At 44.8% G+C, this 22,580-nt stretch overlaps 1 long non-coding RNA gene across 1 annotated transcript in view; it reads left to right on the top strand.

Moving 5' to 3' along the window:
* LOC104142433 (uncharacterized) overlaps nucleotides 1-22,300 on the top strand; it is a 66,648-nt gene extending 44,348 nt beyond the window's left edge. Inside the window, exons 10-14 of the long non-coding RNA XR_693710.2 lie at nucleotides 4,409-4,545; nucleotides 4,696-9,345; nucleotides 10,430-10,733; nucleotides 12,084-12,284; nucleotides 20,308-22,300. This is a non-coding gene — a long non-coding RNA (uncharacterized lncRNA). The remainder of the gene's footprint in view (nucleotides 1-4,408; nucleotides 4,546-4,695; nucleotides 9,346-10,429; nucleotides 10,734-12,083; nucleotides 12,285-20,307) is intronic.
* Nucleotides 22,301-22,580: the final 280 nt, after the last annotated feature.

The following is a 22,580-nucleotide window of genomic DNA, read 5'->3' as shown; positions in this document are numbered from 1 at the left end:
TAGTCATTTTGTGGTGAGTTTGGGTGATAAATGTAACGTTATTGTCTTCACTGAATGTTTGAATGGATCTTGAAAAATATTTATAGACTACCCTCTTAGAGGTCAGAAAGCATATTCAATTCTATGCTGTGTGTACCTGTATGAATTGCATCCAGAAACTGACCTTAAAATATACTAGAGTTGCAGAGCTGGAAAACACTGGTTAAAGTTGTCCATGATGTATTCATTCAACACCTTTTGTGCATGCTCATTCCAATGCAGTCTTTTATTACAAGAATCTGTGCTATTTTCTCTGGTTTCATTCTGCCTCTTAGGTGACAGGATGCTCTTTTACATTTTGGACCCAAGTTAGCTTCTAACATGGAGGGGAAAGGAATCAGCAATGTCAGAGATTAGAAGTGAAAGATTTTATAGCATGTTACTGAATGAACATCTGTTACCAGGGCAAATCTAGACAGGAGGAAAACCAAACCTGAACCAGAGTATTCACTGGTCTGTGGGTCACAAGGGTGGTGTCACTGCAAAGCTGGTTATACAAGTATGCATCTACCTCCCTGACCTTTTCTACTTGGCAGTCTTTTCTTTGCGTTTTCGACTGAGGCGCCAATGTGGGAGTGAACAATGGAAACTAAACTGCTCTTTCAGCCCTTGAGGTGGCCCCAGTACATCATGGTGCAGGTGCTTTGGCTGGACAAGGTGAAAGAGAGCTTTCATCGCTCTGGCAGGTGCATAAATAGAGCCCATGCCCAGTACAATCATCCCAGTATTTTTCACTGGCATGATATAAAACAATGGAGAACAGGGAGGCACAGCCACATTTGGTGTAAAGACTCTCTATGGCTACACAATGGGCAAGTGAAAGTGTCTACTTTCACAGCAGAAGAGGAGCTAGCATAACAACTCCTTCAAGTGAGTATCCCAGGAGAACAGCTATTTGCATGGGACTGTGGGCTCTCGGACAGAGCCCCAGGCCAGAGACAGCATGTCCATGCAGGATTTCCCGCTTTTGTTTGGAAAGTCTAGGTGACCTTGAGAACTGCTGCCATGCTTGTGCAAGCAGTCCCCCCTCGCTGAACTTTCTTTGGGTTCACACACCGCTAGTAATAGGGAAGATCTTGTAGGAAAAGCGTCAAGAAATTAGTATAAAGGAGAGAGGACCTGTGGCTTTGCCACCAAGTTCTTGAGCAATCTCGGTCAGGTAATTTCTTTTATCTGTGCATCAATTTTCAATCTGTAATGTGGAAATAGCAGTACTTTATCTCACTCATGCACAATTGTCCTAAATTACAAAATTTTCCAAGGAAAGACTGCCTGTTCCCAAGTTAATGTACAGAATTTAGCCCTATAGGGCGCGCTTTCCCCTAACTCTGTTTCCTCATGTCCTGTATGCGCTTTACAATGACTATCAGGTGGGGTAAACAGTGACATCTTTGTGTTATGTGCATTTATGCCCAGCTTTGGGATATTATTTCATTCCCTAAGGTGTGTGCTGTTATCAGATGAATGAACTGTCCCAGCCCCTTAATGAGTATTTATTAGGTAATATTTAGTGTGCGTGTCTGTGTTTGCGCATGCGTGCAGGGCTGGCACTTACAAGTGGATCCCACAGGAGAGGTCTATGAGCTAAGCTTATTTCAGCTTTAGAGCAGAGATGGGTAAGCAATCGGAAGAATAACAACAAAATAAAACAGCACTTTGCCCAAAACTTGAACCAAAACCTTTTTTTTTTTTTTAAATCACGGGGCCTAATTTACCATTCCGATCACCTTGTAGAAGCCTATGAGACTTGGGGCAGATTTGCACTCGCATCTAGAACAAATCAAAGATCTGGACTGATTCAAAGCAAGATTCATGACCCCAGAACTCTTGCACTTTAGATCAAATCAGCTGCCACCTTTGGCTATTTGTTCTTCCTATACTTGACTGAGGTCTGGGAGACGTTTTCAGCTGCTTGTTTCTTACACGCTCGTTGTTCCCTGTTTGGTACCAGGATTACTGTTTTTCTATTCAGAAGACAACCTCTGCAATATTTCCTGACTGAGTTAGGGAGGCAGTCTTGGCCATAGCAGTTTAGACTAAAGACCATCTATAAATCTAGGTTAATGGAGGCACAAGCTATGGAATCACAAACAAACACACAGCAAACATTATGCCACAGAAATCAAGTGAGTGGAAAGTTGCTCTTTGGCCCCATCACTTGTAGTGAGCTGACGGTTAAGAGCAAGGTATTGATGAGATGCACAAAGCTCAGACAAAGCCTCATTTCTGTGGGAGTCCAAGCCTAACCTGATTGATTTAAGAAGTCGATATTGGTTGAATAGGCTGGACTTTGGAGCTTATCTGAAATGCATCTGATGTGGGACTAGAGTTGTGGAAAAGTGCTTCTGGGGAGTTGTGGGGAGAAAGCTTTTTCTTGCATACTGTAGCTGCAGGGATGTGCTGAAGTGGTCAAGTATTAGTGATATTATATCTCTCTGGACTTTGGAAATTTTACGGGTTTTGCTTTTTTCTGGATTTGGTTTCTGCCATCTTCTGTTCTGTTTGTCTCTGTTGTTCACTCACATAATTACATAAGATATCACCAGATAAAACTGTATCTGCCTGCTTAATAGATGGCTCATTCTCTAGGGAGGAAAACAGAAAGGGCAAAAGCTTTTACATGCCAAGAGCGTAGCTGAGATGCTCCTCCGCATTACAGGAGAAAGAAAGGGCGTAACCTGTCTGTCCTAATTTATAGCCACATGGGCTGAAAGAGTCAAGGTGTAATGAAGGTCAGTGTGCCTGGGAATGAGGTGAAGGCCGTGCAAGGATTACTCTCTTGACATAAGAGTAATTAATTCTCTAACAATATCTCTGTCTCAGAGAGAGATCTCTCTCTCTCTCTCGGCAGAACAGAGTGAGAGAGTTCTTCCAGGATTTAAAAGTACTCCCACAGCTTTGATCTTTTCCTCTTTTCTGGATGTGTAAACTTGAAAAGGGGGTCTGGCCTTGTTTGGGATGATGTACTGGGCCCGTGTGGTGCTGGCTGTGCAAGGCAACGTAGGCAAACCTACTGTTCTCCATACTGCCATGTTCCAGAAAAGTCTCCTAATGTTCTAGTCACTACAGTAATGCTGACACTGCTGTAATATCTGAGTACTCTGTCTGCTAAGAAATGCCATGAGATCAGTCCCTTTCATGACAATATTTTTTGTCTAGTTTCAGCCACACACAGGGTATCTAACTATGAGTGAAAATGAAGAAGTAAATGAGAGAGAACAAGGGCTCCTTCCAGAACTCCATCTCCAAAGACCTTGAATTGCGGGAGTGTGTAACCATACTAGCTTGAAATCAGTCCTGCATACCCTTTGATGCCAGATATGTCCCATTCTGACCAGTGTATTGTGGCAGCCAGCTGTAGACAGGTTTTTCTTCCATTGAAGTTTAAAATAAACACTTGTTTTGAACTCAGGACAGAGCAGTATTAGTACCAGGTATCTGGCCCAGTTTCAGTATGAGTTTGTGGCAGATATGTACTGACATAGCCATACGGTGGTGGGTTTCCTGCTGTTGCCTGTGCTGGGCAGGAGACCAAGATTTTGCTGTGGGCTCCCCTTGCCATATAGATCCATGAAGTCTTGCAGCTGTGGTTTCATTTCACTTTACTGTCTAAGTAACCACCTTCTTACTTGATCTTCTTTTATTTTCTCTATATATTTCCCACCTAGAAAGTCTAAGATTCCAAGCTGCGTTTTGAAAAAGTTTTAAAATGAATTTCTCCATTATGTGAGATGATGTAGGTTTTGGTAATAAAATGTACTGATACGGAAGGAGAGGAAAGAGGAGTCTTCTCATTAGGGGGTGAGTGCTGATAAGTCTAACAAAGTCACAGTGTAATATTCTGTTCTGCTGACTTGTGCCTCCTTTAATTACTTTCCGAATCCAGAGAAGCTGAGCTGTGCCTTGCCGGTTCATTATGTCCCCTGGGTTAGCCTCCCAGCAAATAGGTGCTATCTCTTGCTGTCCCTGGAGGCTCTTTGTTGCTGCTCTGGTACATCACATCATCAGATCTGTTTGTTTTGTGTGTTGACGTTTGTGTTTTCCGCACTGCTTGTGTTTTCCAATTCCTTGGAGGAGTGAGGATGCTGCTGCATTGTCAGAATCGCAATAGGATGCTGACTTGAGGTTACTGTCAATGACCTCATTACATTAACAAGGGATATTTTAAGAAATACAAATGATGTGGCATTTGCTTTTTGGGGGAGGGAGGAGAGAGAGAGAGAAAATGTATGCGAATGAATGGACTTACCCTGTAGTGTTTTTTATTACACTCTTCCCCCCACCATTGTTTAGTTTAGAAATGACTGACTCTTTCTCGCTCCCACTGTTCACTAGCTAGAGCGATGATGGTTTGTGATTTGTATTCCAGGGCTGCTCGCAGTGTGCTTGACTCACTCATGCGGGGCAATGCAGCGCTTCTTCCTGAAGAGCTCCTGATCTCAGTCCCAGGGCATCTGGGCATCTGAGATGGGTGCAGCATTTAGAGGTGCAGCATCTCATGCTGATGTAAGTGAAGGCTGCTGTGGTCCTGTTCCCTCCTTTGAGCCAGCACTAGCATTGGTGTGGCTGGAAAATGAGTCAGTTTGGGAAGCTGAGCTGGCAGAAAAGTAATATTATGAGAAAAAGTAATTAATGCCGTATTTGCTTGCTTTCTAGAGGATCAAGCAACAATGTCAGCTTGGGGGACAAGCAGCCAGGGCAAAGGAGAAGATCGGACCTTGGCCTCTTCAACTCAGATGTGCTCTGTCCCTCCAGCAGTGAGGGAGAATATCAAAGGGGAGGATATAGCCTGCAAATCTTCTGTCTTGATCGAAATGAAGACCTTTCCACAGCCCACACCTCTGAATCAAAGGGGGCAAGTTCATCCCCTTCCTCCCAGTTGTCAGGCTGTTGGGAATTAGTTGGGATAGCCCTTATCAAAGGAAATGTGTCCCTTTCCTTAAGCTTGTCTGCTCGGTGTTGTCGTGTAAACACAGATCAATAAGGTGACATAAATCCTATCCTATTACCAGTATTCAGCGGCAAATGAAGTACCCTTAAGCTTAACATATTATCATTTCATGCATTTAACAATTAAAGACATCGATAGAATTAATTACTTCTGAGGTGAGTCTTTATAATTATCTCCTTCTAATGAAGTTTGCAACCAGTCCAGCATGGCTTTATGTCACTAGCAGAAATCAAAGATAATTTCACAGTTGGATAGAAAAGGTTTATTTAACAGGCCTTGTGTTTCTTCTCTTAAGTTTCCCTTAAGAGGGAAGAGCTCGTGAGGAAAGAGCTCATCAAGCTCTGATACGAGAACTTGATAAAGAACTGTCTACAACTGGGGTTCTGGCTATGTTTTAGTTGCTCCAAGTATAAATATTTTAGGCATTGTGGGGTGTTATTTTTGTTTGTTTTTTGTTTTGTTGGCGTGTTTTGTTTTGTTTTGTTTGGAAGGAAGGCTCTCTGTTCCACCACAAAACATGTCAACTGCATATTTATTTATTTGTTGCTCTGCATTATGACCACCTGAAAGAAACCAGCTGGGTCAATCAAAAGTGCTGGACGTTCAAGTGATAGTGGGATTGCAAAGGAAAACTCAGCATGCCACAAGGAACAGAGTACAAATGGCGTTGGACAGAGTTTGTCTAGAGGAGATGCCACTGAGAAAGAGCCCTGTGACTCCTGCTCAGGCAAAGCACTGAGTTTAGTATGCAAAGAAGTGGGTAGGTTCTTCAGTTTGCTACCACCCTTACACCTCAACCACAACTCGACCAGAATGACCAGAATGACCAGAATGAATTTATGGTCATGCCTGGCCTTACAATATATGGACCTGGAAAGATTTCCTTTAGGGGTAAGTGCTAATTTATCCCACATGGCCCAGTGATTTTTATTTTTCTTTCCCAAGGCAGTGTACAGGGAAGTTTACTAGTACCAGCCGTAACTCCACTCACAGTACTTGGGTGATAAAACACAAGTCCTAAAAAGCCATCAGTGCGGCCCTCTAGAAACAACAGCAAAAGGCAAAGATTTCAAAATGGGTTGTTTTTGATGGGTGGCCTGTTTCTGAATCTTGAGGTTTCCTACTGCCTACATTTTTCTCAGTTCTGTGAACTAGAAATTTGTGCTTTTATTCTTGGTATTAACTCTTGAGGGCTTTAGGTATCGCTCTCACTCCAAGCCAGGCTTCCTGGAAAACGTCTTGTATCACAAGATCTGTGGTAGAAGCCCTGTTTAAGTTACTGAATTCTAATGCAAAAAAAACCCCCAGGAGTTAGGTGGGAAGCGTGCAACTCCCCCGCAATCCTTTCCCATTTTGCGATGAGCTCTCGTTTGCTCCCTAGTTACAAGATCACGAAGCAGTTGTCTTCTCATTTCTGAAATATCAGCAAACCCTCCTCTGCAAAACTGAAAATGTTTTGAATACTAAAATGAAGGGTGAGATTTTTCAAGCTTGGCTGGGGGAACAGAATGTCTCGTTCCCACTACAATGAGAAGGGAATGGATGTCTCCATCTTCTGCACAACCGTGCTTGGGACATCGGGGCTGGGATTTTAGTCTATCACTTGCCAAGAAGTGACAGCAATGCAGGACCTGTGCTGTGCCCACGTGCAACTGGAGAAGGATCTTTTTCAAAAACACAGCTCCTGAGCTGGTCTTCTGTGAGTGTCTGACTGCAGCTTGTTCGGATGTAGTTCAGACCTTAGTCAACAGCTCTAGCTGAGAAGCATCTGTAAGATTGATCCGTAATAGGACTACGTAATGCATTGGCAGCATTGTTTTTTATTGCAGAGAGTACTTACGTGGCTTCCTATCGCAGGAGGTGTTTATCTCATGGGTGAGGATTAGCACAGTGCTGTACCACAAAGCCTGGTGTGGCTGAGTAAGTGGTTTAGTGTAATCCCTCCTGAGAAGGACTGCTGTCCTGAAGGGATTCCCGAGAAGACTCTCTGCTTGTACCAGGCTTTCAAATGGCTTTCAAGCAGTTTTCTTTCGTTTGGAGTTTGTGTAGCTTTTCTGTGATGCAGTCTCTCTCCAATACATCTGGGCAGTGTTTGAGCTTAAAGACAATAAACTGGTCTTACTGTACCAGGAAGACCCCACTGGGTCATCAGAAGATATCATCTTGCAAGTGGGCGCTCTGGTGTAGACAGGGACCTGCCTGGACAGCCCTGGGTTCTGCTTATGTCTCATGCAGATTTGATTCTCAGCATACTCTTGTTTTGCATTAAGGCACCTTCAGAATTGCAAATCGAGTTAAGCACCACGCCAGAGGTGCTTTGCAGTAACAGGGTAAGCATGCCTTCAATGCAGTGTCCAGTCATGTGGAAATCTGTTTTCTAGTGTTTGGAATAAAGGGCAGGCAGGAGCTCCTTAAACTCACAGTGGATTGGAGGAGGGGGGAGCCCTATATCCTCTCTACTTCTTTCTACCCTTCTGTAAAGTAAGGCTGATAATTTCTGTTTTCAAAATACCCTAGTCTGGCAGGATCTTATTTTGTTATTAACGACTTAGTGAAAGTTTCTCGTCTGGGTTATGTAGGAAATATGATTCCAGTTCACACTCAAGTCTAGAGAAAAAAAGAAAGGAAGCAGTATTGGTCCATCTTAGAGTGATATTGCCAGATGAAGAAGGAGGACACACACAATGACAAAATAGAAATGATGGCAGTTGCAACAGGAGCCTTGATGGTGAAGGAGATTTTAAACAGTCCAGATATAAAGCAGATCCTTGGGGCCCTGGCAAAGATGCAAACATCTCTCCCACACAACCTCAGTGGCTCTTGAAAAGCCAAGTCCTGGAATTTTAAAAAGCAAAAATGTTATAGCAATAGAAACAACAAACACGAAAATCAGATGTTAAATGATTACTAATTGATTACTAATGATCTTATCAATGTGTTGTGTAAATGGGAGGAGGAGGAGGGGGTAAGAGGCACTTAATATTCTTAAGAGTTTTTTTAATTTTTCAACAATTATTGATGGAAGGAAAGCAATCTGTAACATCAGGGTTTTGCAGGGAGCTTTCAATTTCATAATGGAAAAGACAGACATTGTGGTGTTTGGCAGAGGAGGGGAAATGGATTCCTGCAACACAAAAAAAGCCAAGGGAAGAATAAAGGACCAAGATCCTGTGGGAGGGCTGGGTTTTTGTCTGGACAGCTAATTTCAGCTTTTTTCAGGCCCAGCTGCACCCAAAAGCCCAGGAGTGCCTACAGCAAATTAGAAATGTGGGGTTACCCGGTGTGTATTGATAGGTGTCCCACCATAATGCCAGCCAGGCAGTCAGCCCATCCAGTCCTTCATGCTAGCTGCGCTCCAGCTCAGGTACATGGCATATGCTGTGCTGGGGTGAATAGAGATGTGACAACCAAATGAACATGTTGCAGGGACCGTGCCCGTTTGGCTTTCCAGCTCAGAAATAACCCAGACAAATGATCAGACAATTGAGACACGTAATTGCTCTGGCAGCCCAGCTGGGCCACAGGATATTTGTAGGAAATTGAGCTGCAGCAAGGAAATCGGGACAGTTGGAGCTTCCCTTATGCAAAAGGACCAGGGTACAAATGCCAGCTGCTGTGTGTAACATTCCTCCTTTCCTTTCTGGAGCAAGATGCAAAGAGCGCTGAGCCTAGTCAATTATTTAACTGACATGTCATGAACTTTAGCCTTTACCTTTCCAGCAACTCTGTATTTTCATGCTGCGTTGAGAGTCCTGAGAAATAAACATTCCTTTATGTCACAGCATTGCAAGTCTCTCTGTGGCTCACTCTGATATGGTATTCAGCCCAGCTCCCAACCATTAAGATCTCAGGCCTTTTATCCTATCTCTTTGATAGTTTTAGCAGTGAAAAGGTTTTCGTTTTTTTTGTTTTTTCTTTTCTTTTTTTTTTTTTTTTGCTGAAGGCACTTGAAGGTTTGGAAAGAAGATGGGACTGTCCAGGCTTTTCAGTGTAACTTGCTAAATGACTTTCACAATTGTTCCTGAACTGTGGTGTTTGGAGAACATCGTAAATGGCCGACAAGCCTTATTAAACTGTTTAGCTGACAGACTCATTGGTTTTGTGCGGGGATATGCTGATCCTGTGGGAAATCTGAGGCCTGGCCCTCAGAGTCAAAAAGCTAGAGAACCAGTGGCTTACCAGGCAAGCCGCTCACCGTGTCTAAATCTCTGTATTTAAACAGTGACATATGTAATCTTTCAGAGTTCAGGTTGTTTTGCAGTATTATCTGTGCTTTTCTAGGTGTGGTTGGTTTTCTTCCACTGTTAACAGCAGAACACATCATATTTGCCGCAGAAAACAAAAACTTGGTTGGGGTAAGTACAGCTAATGTTGCATGCAGGCTGCTGTTCACCTCTGTCCTCTTTGAAAATGAAGCTGGTTTGAGAGGATGCTGCCCTGACCTCAGCTCTTCCTGCAGCCAGGGCAGCAGCAGGTGGGCTGTAGTATGACCCCAGTCACTGACATTGCTTGAGTTATTTTTTAGAGGTTACAAAGGACATTTTAACTTGGATTCATAGAGCGTCCTAGCTTGCAACACAGCTCTACGAACAAAACTCGGAGGCCCTAAACAAGGGCCACCAGCCTCTCAACCACGCTTTGACCATGATGGGGCATCACACCTCCATGCTAGTATGTGACACTAGGGGGGCTTCAAAGGGAGCGCTCTGTTGAGGAGCACCCTGCTCTGTGCTACAGCCCTGGAAGGAATCCACCAAAGCCCTGGTGGACTCTTGCCATGCTGTGCCGCGGCCTCCGTCCAACTCCGTGAGCCAAGTCAGCTAACTAAACTGTCAAAAAAAAAAAAACTAGCAAGAAAAAATAGACATTTTCTTTTGGATCAATGAGTTGAAATGCATCTTATAAGCACCAACGCCAACACAAGGCAGTGGGAACTCACATCTAGGAGTAGGCATGCAGGCAGGTAAGAGCAGGGATGGGAGGAGAAGGGAGGAGGAAGAGCGTTTCCCCCTTTCAGTTGCAGCAGGCTGCTAGATCAGCTCAGCCATGATGTGTCATTTCACTTTCTGTTGTGCTGTAGGGATTGAAAATTGCCCTGCTGAAAAAACAGGCTGTGGTTGGGGTTTGGATGGATTTTTTGTGTGTGTAAACTTGGATCAGTTCCAGAGCGCGGCCCCATGAACGCTTGCGCTGGCATAACAGAGGAAGCAGTATTGGGCTGGGGGGAAGCAAAGAGGGAGGGAATGAGCTGGCAAGGGGGGCGGTGAGCTGCAGGGGAGGGTTAAGAGAGAGGGAGGGGGATTCCTTAAACCCCATGTCAGTAAATCGTGACATCAGCCATATCACACAGCACAACTCTCTCTCTCTTTCCACACTGTGGAGATGTGCAATAGCCCTTGCCCTACTCCAGCCGATGAGACGTATGCTTTCTCTTTGAAGCCACAGGATCTGACGCACTCGGAGCGCTCCGCTGGCCCAATCGGGCTGCTGCCTTGCGCTGCAGGGTACCGTATTCAGGAGTCGGCTAAGCACGCCTGTCTGACAGATCTCCCCTGCTGTTGCCGTGACAAAGATAACGTAGGCGCTGATGTGAGCAGAACAGCAAAATACAGTGTGTGATTTCCTCTGGAAAGTGGAGGCAGTTGCCTCCTCCTCATGTGACAAGTGTGACGGTTTGAGCCAGGCCTCATCCTCATTCACATGTAGGGTGGCTGACCTCTGGGACCAACCATCCAGAGAAGTGGTAGGTTCTCCTTCAGCTGATTTCTCGTTTAAGCTGAGACTTTTTGGAGGTCGTGGTTTAGCCAATCTCAAGTTAGAAGACATGAGAGGAGTCGCTGGGTGAAATGTTAAAGCTTACACCATATAGAGGGCCAGAATAAGTGATGTGGTAGTCCTCTGGCCTTCCACTCTAACATGAGAGCAAGTTCAGGTTTCATGTCACTGATGGTTGCCGTGATGAATGGAATAGCTCCCAAAATGCAGAGTTTACTTTCATGACTAGGCCTCATTTCTATCACCACCCTCATTGCAATCCAGACCTTGATGCAATTGAACTTTGAAGAGATACTTTCCCTGCTTACAGTTTTATAGTAATTGGTATTCCTGATTTATGATTCTGACTACTGCTGCTAGCCCCTTGTCCTTCCATATGTTTCTGTAATATCTGAACAATGGATAACCTGAAAGCATTTAGCTTCAACTCATGCCTGTGAGATAGTGGAGTCCTTTTTGTAACCTATTTGCTAGCTTGTGAAATGGAGCCACAGACGGATCTTTTTTAAAAATAAGTTGGACATTAACTAGAGGCATGGGTTTGGTTCCCTGCTCAGCTGCAGACATGCTTTGAAACTCTGCTTATATGCAATTTTTTAAATTTGGCCTTAAGTACCTACATATTTTTTAAGGTACCAAATTCTCACTGGAATTAATCTGAAGACCTAGGATCCCAAGTAGCTTTTAGTGGTACGTAGGCACTTTGGACAGAGCATCAAGTTACTTTTTTGTGTTCTGAGGTCAGAAACCAAGCTTTCTCAGGAAATTTGTGGCCCAGACAGGAGACAGAACCCAGGTTTTCCGAGCCTCTGGTTTTAGCCGTTAAGCCATGCTATCCCCAAAGCTATCTGAGAGTGCACGTCTTGAAGGACACCTGCCTGCTGTTTAGATACAGTGTAGACCTTTATTTTTCTGTTCTCCTAAGTGTAACTTGGAGGGGATCCATATATGTTTGGCAGAAAAGTCACATAACATACCAGCTTTGTATACATAGACAAACCTCAGAACCAAGATTTAACGTGTGGATCTGAGAAGAGAATTCCCATCTGTGCAGTAGAGAAGGAGCTTGATTTTAGTTATGATTCTTCCCCACCAGCTGGTCCTAGTAATTATGTAACATATCAAGCCAAGTAGTCGGGCTTTGTGTAGTATATGAATTCATTTACAACCATCTCTTAAGGAAAAGAAGATATACGTTGTGTCCTCCTTTAATTGTACTTCTTTTAAGAATGCAGTCAATAAACTATTAATTAGCCTGTTGCTGTAACAGCCTGTGTCTGTTTTCATTCTTCCTAAACATATGCATCCTGCCCATTAGGAACTACTGAGCTCTCGTGTCAGGAAGTGATGATGGGGTAAATCCCTTCTGCTGCACGCCTGACATTTCCCAAGACATGAGTCACAGCTGAAGCGTTCCTGAGGCGTCTCACATTTACCACGGGAAGTTGTACCTGCTGCGCAGTGGGGCAGGGAGGACACGGGTGCCAACTGGGCCAAGCCGGTCTGCGGAAAAACAGGGGTAAGCGTGTCCAAGCAACATTTGTTCCTGGTGGTATTTGTGCGGTTTCTCACTTGCTGATTGGGAAATATGCAGGTACAGAAAAGCCTCTGGGGGAACAGTTTGTGGATCTCTATGGGCATTTATCATTGCTGCCAAGGAAAGATAAGATATTCTCCCTCCTCTCCTCTTGAATGAGACAAGGTTTCACTGTAAGACGGAAAGGGTAAAAAGGTCAGCCCTAAGCAGGGATGTCATGTGGATCGTCTCTCCGTAGACCTAAGGGGGACCATGTCTGTTTTTGAGGCTCATCCCTTATGAGCAAAAGCAGCCTGCAGGACATGTCCTTCAAAGACTCCTGTGCACCACAGCCACTGTTAGATGCTCTTCCTTGCAAATAAACAAATCCACATCTTAAGTTAGGAAGACAAAACCACAGGGAAGGGAAGATGCCATGAGAAGGGGGAGCAGGTGGAAGAAACATAAAATACACCCCAGCAAAGCTCTTATAGATAAGTATTAGCCCTTCATCTGTAACGCATGACCTTGCATCAGTGTTCCAACTGCTGAATCTTTGAACTATCTTTTGAAACATGCTCAAAACCCTGGAGGAGGACGTAGCTTCTAAAGCTCGCGTACCAATTTCAGCAGGTGGGCTTGTGGGTAGTAAATGATTATTTGCAGGACAGGGCTGAAGATGCCTGTGCTAGCATGAAGGAGACAAGCTGAGGTTTTCATTTAGGCCTCTTTTTAGGAACTATTAGCAAAGGAGAGCCTGTCTGTCCTGTTCCGTTTATCTCAAAAACATGGCAAGGATGCAAACCAACCCCCACCTCCCACCCCGCCGTGGGTGATTGACTCGTTTGGCTGTCGTTGCCTTATCCTGGGTACCTGCTTCTGTAGCTGTGACACCCAGAGGGGCCTTTGGGATTTCATGTACTGCAAAGACATTTCGTGTATTGTGTGGTATCCTTGAAAACCACAGTGCTAAGCAGATCAAATGCAAAGCTAAAGAGTAGATGATGGTGGAAATGAAGAAGCCAGTAGGCAAAAAAGAGAAAAGAAGGGAAAAGCTTCTGGATGCCATTCAAAGTAAGATGGCTGAACAGAGATACCATGGGACTATTTCAGAAGAGGTAGAGGAAGGCTGGAGGAGACCAGTAATGTTGTGACAGAAAAGCAGTGCTATTTGTGAGCATAGAAAAGGAAGTATAAGAAGTATAAGGATCTTCTCCTTGTAGAAGAGAATTGCCCTTCGTTAGCAGCACTATAACCTCCCTCCCACTCAGTCCCCAGACATTAGGCAACTGAGTGGTCTGTGCAATTGATTATTATAGAAGGTTTTATCTGATACTTGCAAAGCAAGAGGGAGGCATATCCTAAAGGTAAGCAGCTAGATGGCCATGCTGGGCTTAGCATGTCCTGTGAACCCAAGTGCTTCAGGCTGAAATTACATGGGAGCTTGCAGGTCTGTGGCTGTAAGAGAGGGGAGAAGAAGCCTCAGTACTCTGCTCTGGGAGGGAAGCATCTCAGGTAAGCCCACGAGCACAGGGCACAGCTATTCAGCAGAGTGGGATGATGCGCTGCACTGCCTGCAGTGAAGTCACGAAATCCCGGAGGATTGCCAGCTGCCAGGAAACATACTTGCAATAACATTAGAGTCATCCAGTCTGTGACTAAAATCTCCAGCTAATCATTCTTTCACTGACAGAATTCAGCATACATAACATTGGGGGATTCCTGTTTTAATAGATCAGCATATAAATTGTTTAATCATGTTTGATTTCCTGGGCTGAGACACAACCTAATTTCCTGGAATATGTGCCTGGCTGTATTCTGTAGATAGCTACTCTTGATATGCTTTGCTCCCTCGATTTATTCCAATAGGATGCTTTATAGTAGGGATAAAAAGAAACCAGATTCCATTCTACTGACATCTGCTTTTGTTTTAAATAGTAACTAATTTAATTACGATCTAATTTTAATTCTCTTCTTAGAGAAAATTTCTTTAAAAAAATGGGAGAGGTAGCTATTTTGTTTTATTATCTGGAAACCTGAAGAGGCCTACCACTCATGGTATAAAATATATAAATGCAGGAAAAACATTTTAAAGTAAAGAGAAAATTAATCTAAATAAGAAAATTGAAATTTAACACTTAAATTTCACTGATACGCAGTGTTTCATTTGGGATGAGATTTCTTTTTTTTTCCTTGCAAAAAAATTACTTTGTCAGGTTTCAAAATAAGTATTTTCTATTGTTTAAAGAAGTCAGGAAGGGTCAGAGAAAGAAAGAGAGACCTTGAATCAGCAGCAGTCCTTCATTCCGTTTTCATTGCATTGGTCCCTGCATCTCTCACCTGGATTGACCTAAAATCCCAGTTGTTTGTACTAGGGATTCTTGTTGGAGGCAGATCGGGATTAATCCTTCCCAGCATGAACCTGTTCTAAAATAACATTGAAACCTGAGGAGAGGAAACAATCTCCAGTTTCATCAACGGTCTCCAAGTTGCGGCGCGTGGCAGAGAGACGAGGTAGTGAACAAAGACACACTTGGAGCCAAGACTCTGCAATGTGCTTGTGTAGGTTAGAGAAGAGCCAGCCACTCCAGGTCTCAAACAGACTTGAACTCATCTGAAAATCTGACTGTTTGCATTCTTCAATGACAGCTGCCAGCTGCTGGAGTCATTGTTGAAAAGCCATCCTAAGGTGTCAAAACTGCATTTTAACATCTCTAGTAGAAGTAACTGCTTTTCAGATGCGCTGATTTTGCATGATGAACAAAACCATGGATGGATGACAACTGGGAATGTGTAGTAGAAGGGGGTCCTTACATCAGCATATTTGTCACAGAAAAGAGCAGGATGTGAGCCGCTGAAGCTCGTTGGGTTTGAGTGAAGAATAGCAGCCAAAGACTTCTTGATGCTTTCTTTCCTAGCAGTTGGTTAGGCAGGCCTGTGCTGTCTGAGGGAGACACAGGGTGGCTGGCTAGGTTTCTAGCCAAAGGAGAGAGAACAGCCAAAGGACAAGGGCTGGCTTGCAAACAAACTAATGCCCCCAAAGAAGGAGTACGCATCCTCTCTTCCTCTCTTCCCGTCTCCTCTCACACATGTGCCGGCTCCTTGCCCTAAGAGCCCCACACAGCAGAAAATCATCCAGAGTCTCTCAGCCAGGGAAGGCCTGTCCTCAGCTGCTCAGGATGCTTCCAGATCTGTGCACAGTACACACTGAGCAGTTTGTGTCCCCTGTGTGAACTGTAAGGAGTTCAAATGGCTGGGGGCGAGAAGGCAGTCATGTCTTGGGCAGACAACCCAGCCATACAGTACGTGTGCCCTAAGATGGGAGCTATCCCATGTTAGAGATTGGCAGTACGATATTCCCTAGGGCTGGACTCCCAGGAACACAAGCAATAGCAGGGATGGGTCTGTGACTCCTTCTCTATATTATATCTACCCTGCTTGCTGCATATTCACTTCCCTCATCCTTTTCTTCCCAGTTCCCAAAGCTCAGTTCCCAAACCCCAATTTTGTCCTGCGCTGTTCACATTGTGCCTCACTCACACGTGCCCTTTGTATCTTCTGCATCGCCCATGTGATTCTGCACGTGCAGCTGCAAGCATAGGACAGGCTAGTCCTGCTGCTGGGGAGAGCAGGCAGCTCCCATTAGCTGTGCACTAGCCCATTGGTGTGGTCCACTAGTACTGTCCTCTGTGATAGGGACTGTCTTTCATAAACACTGCTTGGTCACAGGTCAGCTTTGTTTTTGTAACCGCTCGTGGAAATATGGCTCAGATCCCACCTGTCTACCCCTTGGGCTGACTTTCACTAGAGAAGCAAGTAGTACCTCTGATGCTGGAAAAAAAATTTCCTCTTAAGTGAAGCTGTTTAAATACTGCTGCTCATTAATTGCTTTTCTAGTGTCACACAAGTACAGGCATGGGGAGCAAGTAAGATCATTCATGCTAGTATTAATAGAAACCCCATTCTTCTGGGTCTAAATGATTCAGCTGGTGATGTGCCCCCAGCTGTGCAAAGCCTTGAATAGAGAAAGGCAGCTAAGGCAGCTTCAATGGCAAACTCTGCCTGCTCATAACAATATTGGAAAGAAAACATTTAACTAAAAGACAAAATTCCACCATCTAAATAAAAGCTGCTCTGGGTTAGTGCAACTTGTGTTGTAGCTGCGTATTTGTTTAACATGCGACTTAATGCTACGGTATTCATTAAGCATGGTATTGCCACAAGAAAAGCAGTAGCATATGCCATGTTTGCTGCCTTTTGAAGTGCAGAGCCCTGCTTAACAGCAACTTACAGAGGCCCTGGCTGATGGGAACTGCATCCTTTTGCACGTTAGTTTAAAAATAACACACGCACATGCAGAGAGGGCTCAAGCAACAGGACATGCTTTCCCCTATTTCTACGGTTTCCTGAGAGCACAGCCGGATGTTTTTAGCCCATTTTAGGAACATCCCAAGGAAAGGAGCTGTGGAAGGGGTAGCAGAGGTGAGGCTGATCCTGAGAGGTGGAGAAAGAAATAACTAACGGCAGATATCACCTGTAGGAGGCAGTTCCAGTATCCATTTATTATTACACATTTGATCGTCTGCTGCAGGTCTCTGTGTCATCGTTCTGGTGCTCAGTGATTATATCTCTACTTGCTAAAAAAAGAAGGGAAGAGGTAATGCTGATTTGAAGCCTAACTCAGTGTTTTTAACGCCTGACCAAAGTCAGAAGAAACAAAAGATGGTTGCCTGCATCTGAAGCAAGTATTGCCTTGGTTACAACAGACAAGGTTCTTCTGTTGTGGAGGATCTTTGCAACTGTCTATGATTTGAGACACTGGTGACTTGATCTGTCTCTTTTGTTTCTAATTGCAGAAAATTGGTAGATCCTTTTAGAGCTTGACCTTCATGAGCTTCAGTGTCAGAGATCTCATTTGCAGTCTTTGTAGGAAAAAAGTTTTAAAAATCAGTGTTATATGTGGTAACACAGAATTTGCTGTGCACAGTCTCAGCCAAAATTATTTTGAGAAGCACTGATCTATAGTGTGTTCCTTGCTGCTTTGTGCGCCTCGTGCAAGACATCACCAGCCGGGGTACCTTCCTTGGCTTCCTTGGGGAGTCTGGTCCACAGTTTACCAGATTTGAGAACATAAAAGGAAGAAGCATTTCTCCTTGCTCATCTTCTCACCTTCTTTTGTATTTAAGTTCAATTCTGCTGCAAGGCAGCTGGTAAAAGCCTTATAGAGAAATAAGCCGATAGCAGACAGTTTGTAGCTGCTGAGTCTCTCTTAGCTCACAAATGATTTGAGTGTGGCTGCCGGTTAGCAGAGCTAAATGCAGTCTGAATGTGGGGTAATGGAGAGAGCAGGACAGGAGGGGCTGCCAAGGCCAATATTCCTGGCCAATCTCAGCATGGTCAGGACCACCCCGTCTTGTAACACAGCAGAAGGAACCTTGCGGAGGCACTGTTGTCTCTCACCTGAGTGACTGCTGGAGCTCCTCTCGCCTCTGAGATGTGCCACACAACTGTTGGCTGTGTGAAGGCAGCCAATCGGAGACAACGGAAAACTAGGAAGAGCGGCTGATACAAGCAGTGGTTGTTCTGCTATTCAGAGGGACCTTGATAGGCTGGAGAAATGGGCAGAGAAGAACCTCATGAAGTTCAGCAAAGGAAAATGCAAAATCCTGCACCTGGGAAGGAATAACACCATGCACCAGTACAGGCTGGGGGCTGACTAGCTGAAGAACAGCTTTGCAGAGAAGAACCCGGGAGTCCTGGTGGACAATAAGTTGAACGTGGGCCAGCAATGCACCCTCACGACTAATAAGGCCAACGGCATCCTGGCCTGCTTTAAGAAGAGCGTTGTCAGCAGGTCAAGGGAGGTGATCCTTTCCCTCTATTCAGCGCTGGTGAGATACATCTGGAGTGCTGTGTCCAATGCTGGCCTCCCCAGTACAGGAAAGACATGGATATCCTGGAGGAAGTCCAGTGAAGGGGCACAAAGACGATTAAGGGACTGGAGCATCTCTCATATGAGGAGAGGCTGAGAGAGCTGGGACTAGTTAGCCTGGAGAAGAGAAGGTTCGGGAGAGATCTTATCAATGTGTATAAATTTTTGATGGGGGCACATGTCATTTTTTGCCTTATAATAGAACCGGCAAAGGTACAGAGAGGGGTGGCAGGGTGGTCGAAGCAGCTTCTGTGCAAAGAACCAAGTAGGCGAGGGCCAACCATCTAGGATGGGACTAAGGCCTGTCACGCTGGATGAAGGTGAAGGTGTGACAAAGGTCTGTCAAATCTGGGGTGGCATAGGAACAGTGACAAGAGAGCGCGCGTTATATAGGAACTAGGGAGACTCAGGTAAAATACCAAGTAGCAGTTCTAGAACAAACAATAGGAAATGCTTTTTCACACAACTTGTCAGTCAAACAGTGGTGAACAGAAAATCCACTGAGAACTATTAAATGAAAAGATACTATTGGTGGTCCAGGAAGTCTCTAGTATTTCTGGAGAAGTGTCACTAAACACTTTCTTGGAGTTTATATCTTCCCTTGGCATCTGTTATTGGCTGCTCTCAGAGACAGGATGCCGGGCTATGGCCTTTCTCACATTTTCATGTAAGAACAAACAGGTTGGCTGCTCTTGGAGCAGCGTTATCCCTGACACAGGTATAAGAACACCTTGCTTCAAAAATTGCTGTCTTCCACCAACACGTTTACGGTTCCCTGTTTTGAAGTGGAAGTAAGGTTTGCATTTTCAGTATAGAATTTTGCTCCACGTTGGCTAGGAAGCCCGTCCCTCGCTGAAATCTTCATGCCATTGGAGTGGAATTGTATTTTAGAGGGGGGAAATCTGGCTGGACTGCACTGTGGACTATTCCTCTGTGACCTGGTCCTGAGTAGGTACTAGGCACCCAGCCTGGCCCATAACCTATTAATTGAGCGAGGTTTTGCTACCATATCTCTTTTTAGATGTTAACATAGTACTGGCATTTTCTGACAATGTGAGAAAAAAGCCCCTACCTGTTTTGTGGAGGGCCACACGAGGGTCTCCGGGACAGTGTTTGAAAATTCGCTGGAAGATTTTCCAAGCAAAACTTGCAGGTCATTCAAAACGGCAACATGGTACTTGCATCACCAGTGCTAGATGTGACCAATTCTGACTGATTTTCAAAATGAAACCGGTAAAGGTATTCAGAGAACTTAAAATGGGTCGTCTTAGCTGTCCTCCAGCCTTTTTGGTCTTACATCATAAAAAAGAGTACATAGAAAGGGGAAAGAGCTGTAACAGAAAGCCGTCTGCTGTTTTGTGATGGTGCTGCATATCAAACATGGCCAAGAGGTGCACCATTTTCCTCAGCTGCTGGTGTCCATGTCTGGCTTTCTAGAAGTGCAGCTACATCAACCTCCACTCTTTTCACTACCGCCCTTCCAAGCCTGTCCTTTGGAAGCTCTAGCCAGAAGATTTTCCTGCTGAACAAGAAAAGACTTACTTTCTGATGAAAAGAATAGGAATTTGTATGGGCAGAATATTATGATAGTACCCCAGCAGAAATAGAGGGTATTTCCCTAGGGGATTTCTGTTTCTGAAGGATCTGTGAAATTTGTGTTAGTAACAGCAGGCTAAGGACCATGAGGGTACCACATGCCCTCCCCACCGTCTCCAAGCAGGAGGTGCAAAACAGCACAGCTTGTGCAGAGGTGCTGCGGGGCACTCTCACATGCTCAGTGCTTCATTTTCCCACTGTGGCCATAATCTCAGAGAGGAAACCTCATCAGTAGCACAAAAGGTTTCCAAGTGCCTTAGGGCCGTTTGGGGTGAACTCTCATTCTGGAGGGAAAATATTATTTCCGTTCTCTCCTATCATATAGACATCAGAGGTAAGACTTAACATTACACGAGCTGAGTTGTACAACCATAAAAAGGCAGGCAATATGGTTTTCATTAGAGCTAGATACTCCTCCCCAGGTAGTAAAATTAGTGTCTCTGCTTTAAAGAACTGAGAACCCCCCTTGATGTTATTTTATTTTGATTTCTCCTCCAGGCTCTCGAAGCTGTTGCTTGCAGGACTGGTGCTTTACTCCATGATAACTTTATTTCTGGAGCAGCAATAGGACAATGACTAATTCTGTAGGTAATCTAGAAATAAGTTTTCTTTTACAAGAAGACAAACTGCACAATGGAAAGACTCACCCTCCCCAGAAGCCATGTGCACTTTAATATAAATGCAAAATCTCCTGGGCCCTCATGGTTTTGGATTCAGAGAGCACAGTTTGGTGCACACAAACGCAAATTCAGTGACAGTAACACATCCCTTCTAACCTGACTGTTTCCCCTGGACTTCTCTGATTTGCTCTGTTCTTCACAAGCTTTTGGGACTTGATTTTCACCCCTGGTCTCCCTCACCAGTTCCCTGCATTTTGGGACTCCTGAAATATGGGCTTTTGAAAAGGAAACCAGCTGCTCCATTACCAGTGTAAGCTGCCATTATTGGCCAAGGAGCGGCAGCAGAGGAGGTGCTGGTATAGACAAACTACTGGTGATTTTAGACCAGCACCTACACAAGGTCCTGCACACGTTACTCCACCACTCACAAGACTGCAGCGTGTGTCAGTATAGCAGTGGATGTTTTAAGAAAAGTGGCATGATACCCCATGAACCAAGGCCAGATGCTGTGGAGATTGACGTCTGCTCACAGCCTTAATTGACAGCACAACTCCATCCCGAGTCATTTATATCTGATTTCCTGGCAAGGTGAAAAAGATAGACTTTCTTTACAGTGATGATTTTTTTCTTTCTTTTTTTTTTTTTTGTAATTTAATTTAACAAGGAGGAAATAAGTCCCACATAGCCAGTTGAAAACCTGCTTTAAACATCTACAGAAATGAAGAGAACACCTAAAAGCCAAAATGTATGCTGATACTCTTTCCAGTACACTTGGCCATCAAGCTGACCAGCATCAGTCCATCGACATTCAGCATTCCCAGACATCTCAAAGATGTTTACAAGTGCCCATGGATGTCCATTTGATTGACTACTGAATGGCAACCAAGCCAGAAAAGCTCTGTCACTATGAACTGTTGTTTTTCTCATGCAGGGCTCTTCTTAAGAGAATTAGTCTTTAAAACATATCCTTTTTAAAAACAGAAGGAAGCAAGAGAGAGTATTGGGAGGCAATGAACGAACAGGAAGCCAAGTTTCAATCACAGCTGTGCAGCATTAATTTGACTTTTTGCTGTTGGTGGTCAAACAGAAGCACGGACCAGATTTCTGGATTAGCTGAACATGGATGAGCTGAGGACTGTTACTGACAAATGCCCTGTGTAAAAGTGATGGCTGGTCAGCACAGCAGCATGTGAGCACAGGAAGGGAGCTGATAGTGGGTTGCTCTGGGGAGCTGAGTGCTCCCTTTCTCCTGACTTCTGCAGGGGATGAGGAAATGAGCAGAGTTAAGGTGAGTGTGGCACTGAGGGGGTTGCATTTGGCATAACCCAAACTGGCCAGTGGTGCATGCAGCCCACTCTTCCTTAGCAAGCAGTGGAGCTGGCTCCTCTGACCAAGGGACCACGACAGGCTGTCTGGGCACACATGCAGCAGCCAGTCCTGTGCTACCATGCTTACACTCGGCTGTCCTCCATCCACCAGTACCCAGGAGGCCCTGGTACCTCACTGCAAATCACAGCCCTGTCTCTTCTCTTCAAAGTCCAGCTGCAAAGCTATGGAGGGCAGACAGGAGCAGATCTGCTTCCCCTTCTTCCATAAGTCAAACAGTTTCTGCGTGCGCCACTGCAGCAGGAAAACTGGATTTGTCTTTGCAAATGTCATCATGCGGCATGATCCCTTTGAGCCCTCCTGCTCTCTGCTCCAATGCCCTGACTGCTCTGGGTTGGAAATGCAGGAGTTTTAGAGCTGCAGCCGTGATCTGCCTCATGTGACCTGAGAAAATTCCCCAAGATCATGTCCTCAAGAGACAAAGGAAACAAGAGGCTCCTTAAGCCTGTATGCATAAGACGAAGTTAATTAAAGTTGCTTAATATATGCCTGGTGCTCTGTTTTAGTGCTGCTTTGAGAGAGTCCTTCTCTGTTGTGAAAATGGAAACAAGTGTTTGCTTTCAGCTTGGCATAGCCGCTCCTGCATGGAGTCACCTTTCTTCCAGCACTGAGAGTCAGGTAGGGCATGGCTAGGAGCCAAACTGGCCTATTGGGCAAGGAAGGGGAGGAAGAAGAAGATCAGTGAGGAAGGGGCGAAGAAGGGGGTTCAGAGTCCTGCCAACATTGCAGGAGTCAATCTGACTGGGACAAGGCTTGTGTCTCCAG

The sequence above is a fragment of the Struthio camelus genome, chromosome 7 (genome assembly GCF_040807025.1).
Source record: "Struthio camelus isolate bStrCam1 chromosome 7, bStrCam1.hap1, whole genome shotgun sequence".
NCBI lineage: Eukaryota > Metazoa > Chordata > Aves > Struthioniformes > Struthionidae > Struthio > Struthio camelus.
The sequence above is the reverse complement of the archived record's forward strand: the minus strand, read 5'-3'. Positions and strand labels throughout refer to the sequence as shown.